Genomic DNA, 12,649 nt, shown 5'->3' with positions numbered 1-12,649 from the left:
CAAGTACGACATGTTCCCATTAGAAAGGAGAGGGTCTGCTATACAGTTATAGGGTATGCAGTGAGTCCAACTGCTGAACAATTTTAGGAAAAACCCCTCTAAGAATTTAAAGACACATAGAGCAGGGCCACAGTAACGTCAATTTCCCATTAGAAAGGAGAGAGTCTCCCATAGTGTTGGCCTATGCAGTGAATGCAAGGGCTGCCAAAAATTTGGAGGCACTTCAATGCCCCTTGGAAGAGATGTGGAGGAGGGCCTCATAAAAAAATGTTCCCATTAGAAAGGAGCGGTCCTCCTATACTTGTAATGCCCTTGCACTAAGTGTATGGGCTGACAAAGATTTACCCCTGGGGGGTATACATGAACATACTGTATATTTTTTTTTTTGTTACGGGCATCATAAACACCCTTTAAAAAAAATTTGTGGGTGTTGCATCACGGACCGCGGTCACCCTGGTGATATGTTGGTGGAGGATGAGGAGATGGAGGAGGACAAGAGCAAAATATCCAAAATCAGGAAGAGTATACCCATGTCTGGGTGTGAAAACATGCATGGGAATACACCTCCCAAGAAAAGACACTGGATTTATGTTACGCTGCTATCATTCGGTGGTGTTGAGAAGTCTGGCCCAATCCAGCCCTTGTTCATTTTTATAAGAGTCAGCCTATCAGCATTTTCAGTTGACAGGCAGATGCGCTTATTAAGTTATAATTTCACCAGCGGCACTAAAAACCTGCTCTGATAAAACGCTGGTGGCAGGGCAGGCCAGGACCTCCAAGGCACAGAGAGCCAGTTCATTCCACGTATCCAGCTTGGATACCCAATAATTATAAGGCACAGAGGAATCACGGAGGACGTTGGTATGGTCGGCAAGGTACTCCCTTAGCATCTTCCAAAACTTTGCACTCCTTGTGAGAGTACCCCGCGCCTCAGGGCCTGTGCGATGGGAGGGTCTGAGAAAACTCTCCCAGAACTTTGACAGTGTTCCCCTGCCTCTGCTGGATTGGAGTTGTGCCTCTCGGCTGTACTCCTTGGTTGTCCAACAAAGTGTGCCCTCTGCTGCCAGCGTTTTCAGATGGGAATTTTTTTAATAGTTCCGCAACAAGGGCCTTCTGGTATAGCCCCATTTTTGTAGACCTGTCTGCCTCAAGAATAACAGATATAAAGTTCTCCTTGTAGCGTAGGTCTAGAAGTGTCACCAACCAGTAACGACTGTCACCCAAAATTTTGAGAACGCGAGGGTCATGGCAAAGGCAGCATAACATAAAATCAGCCATGCATGCCAGATTACTAACAGTCAAGACTTCTGTGTCCTCACAAAGAGGATGACTGACCATGCTACCATGCTCTCCTCCTCCTCCTCCTCCTCTCTGTCCTCTGGCCATCCACGCTGAACAGACGGTATGACAGCTGTGCAGGTAGTACCATCTATAGTGCATGAAACTAGCTCCTGTCCTTCCTCCTCCTCCTCCTCTTCCTCATTGTCACTCAATCCACGTTGGGATGAGATGAGGCTGGGCTGTGTGTAATCACCTTGTATGCCACCTTGCTCCATCTCATCGTGCTCCACCTGCAATGTATCCTCTTTGATTGTAAGCAGAGAGCGTTTCAGAAGACAGATAAGCGGGGTGGTGACGCTAATTATGGCGTCATCACCGCTCACCATCTTGGTGGAGTCCTCAAAGTTTTGGAGGATGGTACATATGTCTGTCATCCATGTCCACTCCTGAGGTCTTATGTGTGGAGTCTGAACTGAATACCGACAGCCTTGTTGATGCTGGTACTCAACAACTGCCCTCTTCTGCTCACAAATCCTTCCCAACATCTGCAGTGTAGAGTTCCAACGCGTGGGGACATAACACACCAGTTTGTGAGCCGGAAGCTGCAAATGCTGCTGAAACACGGCAAGGGTGGTGGAAGCTGTAGCTGACTTTCTAAAATGGGCACACAGGTGGCGTACTTTAACAAGCAGATGCAGCAGCTCCGGGTAGGATTTGAGCTCGCCTCGCCTCAGAGCCGCCACCAGGTTCCAGTCATTGTCACACACAACCATGCCTGGCTGTAGGTTCAGCGGTGTGAGCCACAGATCTGCCTGCTCTTTCAGAGCTATCCACAACTCTTCAGCATTGTGCGGTTTGTCACCTAAGCATATTAGCTTCAGCGCAGCCTGTTGCCGCTTGGCCGAGGCAGTGCTGCAGTGCTTCCAGCTTGTGACTGATGTGGTCATTTTGGAGATGGAGGCTGAAGAGGAGGAGGAGGCTGAGGAGGATGAGGTGCAGGAGCAGTAGACCGTGGGGGCAACCCTGATTGACCTAGGACCCGCAATCCTTGTCGTCGGGAGGACGTGTTCCGTCCCAAGGTCCGACTGGGTCCCGGTTTCCACTATGTTAACCCAGTGTGCCGTCAGCGAGATGTATGGGCCCTGCCAACAAGCACTTGTCCACGTGTGCGTGGTTAGGTGGACTTTCCCGGTAACTGCGTTGTTGAGGGCACAGCTAATGTTTTGGGACACGTGCTTGTGTAATGCGGGACGGCACACCATGAGAAATAGTGGCGGCTGGGGACCGAGTACCGAGGGATGGCCATCGCCATCAGGCGTGGAATGCTTCCATCTCCACGAGCCTAAAAGGCAACATTTCGAGCGCAAGCAGTCGTGAAATGTGAGAATTTAGTAGTGTGGTCTGTGGGGTATTGGCTGCATATTTGCTCTTGCGTTCCATGGACTGGGGTATGGACAACTGAACGCTGCACTGGGACAAGGACATGGATGTGATTCCTGATGCTGCTACTTGAGAGTGCGCAACGACAGGTGCAGGGCAGGAGGCATCTTCGCATGCACCATGGACAGGGGATTGGCTTGCATGCACAACAGCGGAAGAAGCAATGGTGCCACCTGCAGACACTGTTCGTGGACCCTGGGGTTCAGCCCACAAAGTCGGGTGTTTTGCTGCCATGTGCCTGATCATGCTGGTGGTGGTCAGGCTGGTCGTTTTGCCACCCCTGCTGATGCTGGCCTGGTAGGTGGTGCAAATGGCCTTTTTGGGGTTATCGGCAGAGTCTTTAAAAGACAACCAGACTCGGGAAGACCTAACAGTTGTACTGGCAACTTCCTTCGTGTTGATGTTACGGGGAACGGTTGCCTGCCTTCTGTCTGCGGCCACGACACTGCTTCTTCCTGCCTGTTGGGGTTCTCTGCCTCCCCCCCCTGTGTGCTGTTGTCCTCGCTCTGCATGTCCTCCTGCCAGGTTGGGTCAGTTATTATATCATCCACCACCTCGTCTTCCACTTCCGCACTCTGGTCCTCCTCCTGACTTTCTGGCAATTGTTTCGCATCATTGTCCACCTCTTGTGACACTTTCCCACCGTCGCCTTCGTGTGACCGTGGCTGCTCACATATTTGGGCATCGCTACACGCGATCTCCTCTTGCTTCAAGTGGACCGGGCGAGAGGCCCGAATCTATAAATGGAAAAGTGAACAGCTCTTCAGAGTGTCCAAGTGTGGGATCAGTTGTCTCTGGCCACTCGGCATGGTGGGAGGAAGGAGGATCAGGGTGAGGAATATGCGTTCCAGACTCACGGTCCAGAGAAAATGTGGGTGTTTGTTGTGGCACAATTTCAGCTTGCCCACGGCCTTGACCTCGGCCTCTGCATGCACCATCACCATCACGTCCAGTTCCCCGTCCCTTGCCACGTGCCTTGCCCATTTTAAATGGAGGACAGTATCTTCCACGCTCACTACAAATGACTGAGTTTGGAGCGAAGTTCTATGTGATCCGTGTGATGGAGAAAACAGAGTTTTAAATACCTGGCCTGTAGGTAAGTAGTTTGAACAGCAAACTGCTGCGAATTGCTTCACTGACACACTAAAAGAAATGTTTAATGGAGGCCAGAAATGGCAGTATTTTCTGACAACGTATATGTGATCCGTGTGATGGAGAAAACAGAGTTTTAAATAGCTGGATTTCTAGCGCTGTAATATGGAAAGGACCTGGCTGTATTCTGCAGTGCCAACAAGCAAATGGCGCAGAACAACGGTGTTCTCTGGATTGCTTCTTAAGCAAATAATGAGGATTAAGATCCAAAAAAAAGTATTCCTGGCCCCTGAGACCTGGGCCTTTGTATAGAAATATCTAACAGCAGCAGAAGGCAGAATTGGAATGGAGCCTGTTGTGCTATATGCACTGCAGTCTGCTATATAGCCTGCATGCCTGCCTATATACACTGCCTGCCTGATATCTCTGCAGATGGATTAGTTAGTCCTCAGAAGGACTGTTTGTTAAGATGGATATGTATAATGTATGGTTTTTCTCCCTACACTGCCTAATACACAAGCAAATCTCTCCCTGACGCAGCAGCACCTCTCCCTACACTGCCTGATTCCGGAGTGACTGTGACGAGCATGGCGGCGCCAGGTCTGATATAGACCCGATGACGCTGTGCGGCCAGCCAATCACTGTAATGCCCACAACCAACATGGCTACGGCATTACAGTGAGTGGCAGGCAATCCCTGCATGTTCATTGGTTCTCTAAAGAGCGCCAAACATGCAGGGAGGGGACCCGAGCTCCCGCCCGAGCAACCCGGAAATACTCGCCGAGCATCTCGAGCAGTGAGATGCTCGGGCGAGCACCGAGCAGTAGCGAGCACGCTCACTCATAACTATCACTCACGTCTCTCCCCCTCTTTCTTCATATTCCTATCTCATACCATCTTGTGGATCTGAAAGTAAAGAGCTCAGTGGAATTTTCCTGTAAAGCGTATCTTGCTCTCTCTTTTTTTTTCACTTTACCTACTTCACTCTCTTTTATTATTTATATCTTTATGTCTTTTTGTCATTCCTTCTCTTTCTTTCCCTATTTCTCAGCTTTCTTTCTGTCCTTATTACTAACCATTCTTTTTCTTACTCTTATTCTCTCTGTATTTCTTCCATCCTCCTATCTTCCCTTCTTCCTTCCTTCATTTCTTATTTATTTAATCCCTTTTTTTTTTTACCAGCACTAGGAATACTGTCACAAAATCTTTCAAAGTATTATAAAATAGTATACAAATGATAACATAGTTCAGCTACAAATTGTCAATGTGTTGGCATCTTACATCAGGCTTAACGCCATCCTTCTTAAAAAATTATTGTGGTAAATATTCTCCATTGATCACCGCTGCCGCTGTTCTCCGAGAACTCAAAAGTAGCCTATATTGTTACAAAATACAGTGACTATTCACTATTCATTGAAGACCGTCATTGTCCTTCTAAAACTTATATTGGGCCAACAGTTATCGAAAATCATTAAATATTCAATATGGTTACAATAATGGACTTAAAGGGTTTCCTATGTTGTCTCAGTTTGGTGTCTTTTATCAGTGGATCTGTCCTAAGTAGTGATGATCAAACGTGCTCGAATAACGTGCTATCCGGGCCTGCTCGGTCTTATCCGAGTATCTTGGGCGTGCTCTGTTAATATTTTTGACTGCCTGCGGCTGCATGTCTTCTGGTGGTGGTCACACGCAACACATGCGGGGATTGCCTAACAAGGACTCATGCGAGGACGTTCGCTCATCATTAGTCCTAAGATGGAACGTAGCTTTCGATATTTCTAAGCTCAATTTTCTGGTTGTTTAAGACGTGAGTGGTACAACCTTAAACCTCTAGGGGAGACAACAAAACCACAAGACAAATATCTGTTCCTTGTCATCTTTATTGGGCAAGAAATAACAACCCATTAACTCTAGTGCAGTTGACAGTAGGATCTACCATCTTTCCACTTGCCTCTTGTCTTAATCACTAAGCAAAAAGAACAAATCACATCTAATCTACATTAGCCTGATGTTAATCTGACTGGTGGAAAATATTTATGGACAAATTCTTAAAATGGAAAAATGTGCATTAAAAAGATGAAAAATAATGTTCAAGATGGATACATTACATGAGGTATTGGTCAATATTTTGCCCAAAATACGCAAGCTTGCAACCCACATCAAGGGTCCTCATACCCGCGAGTCCTAACACTAAAACTAAAAACGGCTCACAGAAAAGGACATAAATTCAAAAAAACATTTGCAAGTATGAGGACCCTTGACGTGGGTTGAGAGCTTGCATATTTTGGGCAAAATATTGACCAATACCTCATGTAATGTATTTATCTTGTACATTATTTTTCATCTTTTTATTGCACATTTTTCCCTTCTGCAGGATGCAGCCAGGCCCGTTAGTGTTGGTTGGGTGAATTGAGGCGTCTGTCTTGTGGGGTGCAAATATATACTGCTGGGCAGCCCGTCTGATCTAATAGTATGCGCGTCATCAATAGGCTGTAAGCCACACACTGTGCATCACACGTATCTGTGTGACTGGCGTCCTATGCAAGCCTCATCTGTGTGCATTTTTAATACTATACAGCCACCCGCTCCATGAATTGATAGGTTTGTGATTGGCTGTTTCCATTAGTATTTTGCACCTGTGCTGCCCCCGCCTTTATCACCGGGGGTCTGCTGCATCCTGCTAGTGCATTGATAATCTGACCTGGCATTGGTAAGGCTGGTAGATTCTCAGGTGACCCAAAGCTCAATTAGTAGGTCATGTGCTCTTGCTTTATAGGCCAGCTCAGACGACACACCGCCTGAGCATTAATTTATTCAGCATCTTTGCTACTACTTTGGACTTATTCTACAGTGTGCTTCCTGACTTACCCAGCTCTGCTACATCACTGGCCTCTGGATCATTGTCACATGCGTATTCTTGACATACCCAGCTATGCAATGTTGTTGGGCTCTGTTATATTATGTCAAGTGAGAATGACTCATAGGAAACATTATACATCTGTATAGCAGTTTATAGTGAAGTGTTAATCCACTTCCACAAGAGTGTTGCTACCAAATAGCAGGAGTATATAGGACAAATAGTCAAGCATATAAAGAGAATGAACAAAAAGACGATAAACAGTCCAAGTACCGTATATATGTTTCAAAATATAAACAAATTTTATTACCAAATCTAACTACAGGTAAAATATTAGAAAAGTGCAAAAATTCAGACAACTGGGACACGCAGAGATGGAGCAATAGATCCCTCATATCCAAAACACCAATACTGACACAATGGTATGTAGTGCCATATATCTAGAAATTAATACGGTGATAGCATTGTGATAAAAATGCCCCCAACATTTCAGTCATGCCATCCTCTAATCATGCCACAACCTAATAGGTTGAATAATTGAGCATGCTAGAAAACATATGATAATTCTAATGTATTGTACCATTATGAGAAGGTTAAGTGGGGAATGAAGGGGTGGGGCTCCACCTATCAGCACATCCACCCCGACGCGCGTTTTGGACCAGCCTTTGTCAGGGGGCGTAAGAAAGTGAGGGTGCTGTGGTTTAAAATGGGTAAGTGGATCTGGCACCCTTTTTAAACCCCAGCATGAGATTTCTGAAAATCTCTCAGCTTTTGATGGTGGTATAACAAACAGCTTTTAATTTGCTTAAAATAATGCAGCAAAGAAACGCAGCAAAAATGCTGCATAAGAACATAGCCTTAGAGAAGATCTGTCAGCTGGTCAAATAAAAAGATCCATATTTCAGGAACTGTACTGTGGATTTAGAAAAGAAAAAAAAAAAAGACTACTCAGGGGGAGCAGGAGTAATAAAATATGAGCAAAAACCTCTTCTGAATACAAGCTAGCCAAAAATAGTGGCATTAACCAGACTAGGATTCGAACTCCAACAAACCCCCCATGCATTTAGGGATCCGAGGATGAGAAATGGAACGGTCACAGCGTCCTCTAAGCCACCAGCAGTTAAGATTGGGTAAATGCAAATGTAAATGGATGATATTTTTTTTTTAATAAAACCTGCAGCTTGAGGAAATTGGACAACGCAGGAAACAAGGAGTTAATTTGCACTTTTATCCAGAGAGCGCTTTCCTCCGTGTACAGTCCTTTAAGTAAATCTTTTCTTTCAACAGAATTTTGCTGAAAGGCAAATTTAATATTCCCTTGTCTAATTCCAGCATGGGTCATCGGCATCACTCCGAGGAGAGCAACTTAATAAAAAGAGATATGAAGCCGTCTGATGCCGCATTAACAAGCTCCCAACGCGTTTCTCTGTATCAGCGCAGGGAATAATGATGAAATGACACGCGAGTCAAATAATTACAAAATAATAAATTTAGAGGATTTGAAGTTTCAAGCCGCGGTTCGTGAGCCTAAACTTATTAGGGAGCGCCTGCCATTGAATTATGCAACATTTGAGATTTTTTTTTATTTTGTTTTTTTTTAAAACAATGCAGACGGTTTATTTTCTTCATCGCATCAAACGTGCGGCATCCAAGTGATGTGTCTGCAAGATGCACAAAGGCTTAGCAAAGCGGCCGGGCGAAAACAAGGGAGGGTTTCTACCACCTGCAGCGCTTCAAGTTAACAAGTTGTACTTACTGTAGTTCTATTAAAATTTAAAGAGCTCGTGTTAAGAAGAACATTCCGTCTGGTTTGATGTATTTCAGACGTAAAATGAACTCACGCTTTCATATGAAAAGATTCTCCAAGGAGACAGGTTTGGAGCTATTACATTTATTGAAGCCTTGCTGTGGTTTCTTGTGGATCGTCGGCATCTTCTTTACCCATCGTTATTTTACCACCTTCTCCCGTCTCTTTCTAACACTGGTTTCTAATGATATAATTACTGCATTACTTATACAAAGTAACAGGTCACTCATTCTCATGCATCTAAATATCATAATTCTGATGAAATGTTTCTCAACGTTTAGGGCATGCAGCTTCTCTACAAAACATTGCGGCGTTGACGACAATCAAACCTTACGTGTCATCTAATCTTTCAGTGATGCCCGACAGTTTATCCCATTTTCACGGGATTCTGCAACCCCAGGAGCGTAGCTCGCTATGCAGTAGGTACGTTGCGTTGAGCAGACGTTTTAATGCAAAGTGCAATAGCGGCATTCTTTGGATAAAGGGTATAGTTGCACAGAACCAGCCTCTTCAATGCAAGGGTCAGCTTGGCGCTTACTGCTATTTGGGGTCAGTGCAGACCTGTGCTTTTAAAGGTATAGACCTCTGATGAACCTTGTGAGCTGCAGTTTCTCAAAAGTTTAAGGCCTCCATACACACTAGATAAAAGTCTGCCGAAGCAGGCGATTTTAGGTGATCAGCTGAACATCTGATGTATAGGGGGGCCTCGTGACTGTCCCTTGATAAAAGTATTCCGAGCAATGTTCACAGAGAGCAGAAACAATTAATCACTCGTCTGCCAGGGATGTCGCCCCAAACAACTCTGTAACTTGTAAAAATGATGGGAAGGGGCTGCTGCTCTGACTGCTGACCCACACAAGTGGGAAAAGACGTGCAAAAACTAAGCAGGAAAGAAAGCGGTGATTTCTGGGAGCTGCCAAAAAGTACTGACAAAAGATATGAGTTCCTTGAATCTTTATTCATACAACGCGTTTCGGAATCGGGTTGACTCCTTCAGGTGTAGTAAATCCCTTAGATAGGGAGTGGAGGTGACGTATGCACTCAGCTTAAAACAATAGAATTAGTATAGTACATGATATACGATGATCTCATAGTATATGATATTATTATTGTGCCTTTCTAGATTTTTATTGAAATTTTTAAATTTTATAGGGAAAAACAAATATAATACAAACGATATACATAAAACAATACTATGGGAAGATACTATTGATTTAACCTGTGTGCATACGTCACCTCTGCTTCCTATTTAAAGAAGGAGGTGTCTTTTAATTTACTATACCTGAAGGAGTCAACCCAATTCCGAAACGTGTTGTATGTATAATGATCCTAGGAACGCATATCCATGGTCAATACTTTTTGGCAGCACTCGGAGATTACCACTCTCATTCCTATTTGGTTTATGCACCTCGATAAAGTATGTTGGGGCACATTAGCATTGGATGGTTGGAATTCAGTCAGCTGACCCTTTTGTAAGGTGATAAGCTGCTGCCAGGTGATTCTAGCAGTGGCTCTCTCATAGAGAACAAGAGTGATCCTGTGTAAGGAGGAGTCGGGACATATAGCCATCAGCCAGTGGCATATCACTAATAGTGGCATCACAATTTCAAAATTATCTGCATCCTCAGATCCCTGTTCCATCATTCAGACTGTGTGTCAGAGTCTCAGCGTAGCAGGCACGATGAGGGCACTAGATAGTGATTGTGGCACATAATTTTAGTCTGTAAAACTGCAGACTGGAGAAGCACACTGTGGGAACAGGATGGGGTGAGTAGTTTTATTTATTTTTTATGTTATTAGTACTTTAAGGGAGCAGCGTGAGTGGGGACACCCTACTGTGTTGGAGACACTGTGGGGACATCCTACTGTGTTGGAGACACTGCGGGGACATCCAACTGTGTTGGAGACACTGTGGGGACATCCTACTGTGTTGGAGACAGTGTGGGGACATCCTACTGTGTTGGAGACAGTGTGGGGACATCCTACTGTGTTGGAGACACTGTGGGGACACTATACTGTGTTGGAGACACTGTAGGGATACCGTACTGTGTGAAGACACTGTGGGGACATCCTACTGTGTTGAAGATGCTGTGGTGATATCCTGCTGTGTTGGAGACACTGTGGGGACATCCTACTGTATTGGAGACACTGTGGGGACAACATACTGTGTTGAAGACACTATGGGGACATCCTACTGTTTTGGAGACACTGTGGGGACACCCTACTGTGTTGGAGACACTGTGTGGACACCATACTGTGTTGGAGATAGTGTGTGGACACCATACTGTGTTGGAGACACTCTGGGGATACCATACTGTGTGAAGACACTGTGGGGACATCCTACTGTGTTGAAGTCGCTGTGGGGATATCCTGCTGTGTTGGAGACACTGTGGGGACATTCTACTGTGTTGGAGACACTGTGGGGACAACATACTATGTTGAAGACACTGTGGGGACATCATACTGTTTTGGAGACACTGTGGGGACACCCTACTGTCTTGGAGACACTGTGGGGACATCCTACTGTTTTGGAGACACTGTGGGGACACCCTACTGTGTTGGAGACACTGTGGGGACACCCTACTGTGTTGGAGACACTGTGGGGACACCCTACTGTGTTGGAGACACTGTGGGGACATCCTACTGTTTTGGAGACACTGTGGGGACACCCTACTGTGTTGGAGACACTGTGGGGACATCCTGCTGTGTTGGAGACACTGTGTGGACACCATACTGTGTTGGAAACACTGTAGCGAAAAAATACTGTGGGGGGGCTGGAAGAGCACCATACTGTTTGGGTAGTGGTGGGGGCATCATACTGTGTTATTAGAGCATTATACTTTGCCAAAGACAAAATAGAGTCATCAAATTGGGTGTTTGGAGGAATTCATTATGTGATTATCATACTGTGTATTCAATATATTTTTGATGGCATAACACCCTATATAGGTCATGAATGGTTTATTGTAGATGTAACTGCTAATCCCCCCCCCCCCCGTTTTAACATTTAGAAAGCATGCCCTTCTATACCTATGCATCATGACCCAATCTGCTCCGTAAAATATTTTTTTTGTTGGTGGTTGGGGGGGAAACTAATTAGGAATCCTGCTGCAGTGTCCAGTGATATGTATGCTCCAACGCCCCTGCCATCTGCAGAACAATAGTTTGGTTGACAACTTACTAATGTGTGTGGCCACTTATAGGGTTGCACAGTCACTGAGAAATGAGGAAGCAGGGGACACAGACTAAAGTATTAAAGGTAAGTAAGGATAAAGTGTCCAGCTACGATGGAAATGCCCACCGAAGCCTAAACCTGCAGCTCCACAATCTAGACTGTCAGTAAAAGCTGGAATGCAAATAGAAACATAACAGAAATAAATCAATCAAGTTGAAAAGATTGGCAATTTAATTCAACTTTTAACCCTGTGTTGATGCAAGTATAGAGAAAGATTAGAATAAATCACTGTACAATGTAACCAAATCATCTGCAGGTAAGCAGATACATACAGAAACTCATTTTTAGATTAATCGATGCCCAGGATAATAAAACATGAGAATCTCTTCTCCATTGTAGCACCATCACTCCTAGTACAGTAAGTCTAGATATCTAAAGACACGAGGAACAAAAATAGTAAGAAACTGCCATTTTATCCTCAGATTGGATTTCTTTGTATTAAAACTTCCCATTTTTCCTTTATCTTCGCCAACCCAGCTCTACAAAGACCAACATCCAATTTCAAAGATTTGCAGCGAGTCGTTTGATGTCTGCACTTCCCAGTAACTATAATGAGTCAGATTGTCTGCACATTGTAATATTCCAGACATTTTGCCACTTCTGATGGGCTGGGCAAGTCAGTATTAATGTAGGAGGCAGCGCGGCGCCGTATAATCACTGAGTGCGGGAATTACACCAATTGGAAGGCAAGGCTGATAATAAAGCGCCTATTCTTCTGCCTGGAGCGCTCACCAGTCAATGACGCCCAGGTCTTACACGTTCATATCCTGAGTTACATCCTGCATTACACGCTAGAGATGTACCTGTATGCAGAGCACCATCCGCTAACTTGTATACAGACAATTAATGGCCAGCAAATAACTTAAGTCTATGGCTCATTCTAAAGATATCACTTTGCTTAAAAGTTAAGTAGGAAAGTATAATCAGTGTAAAAGGC

This window comes from Phyllobates terribilis, unplaced genomic scaffold, assembly GCF_046119375.1.
Source record: "Phyllobates terribilis strain yellow unplaced genomic scaffold, ASM4611937v1 Scaffold_7__3_contigs__length_470593459, whole genome shotgun sequence".
Classification (NCBI taxonomy): Eukaryota; Metazoa; Chordata; class Amphibia; order Anura; family Dendrobatidae; genus Phyllobates; species Phyllobates terribilis.
The sequence above is the reverse complement of the archived record's forward strand: the minus strand, read 5'-3'. Positions refer to the sequence as shown.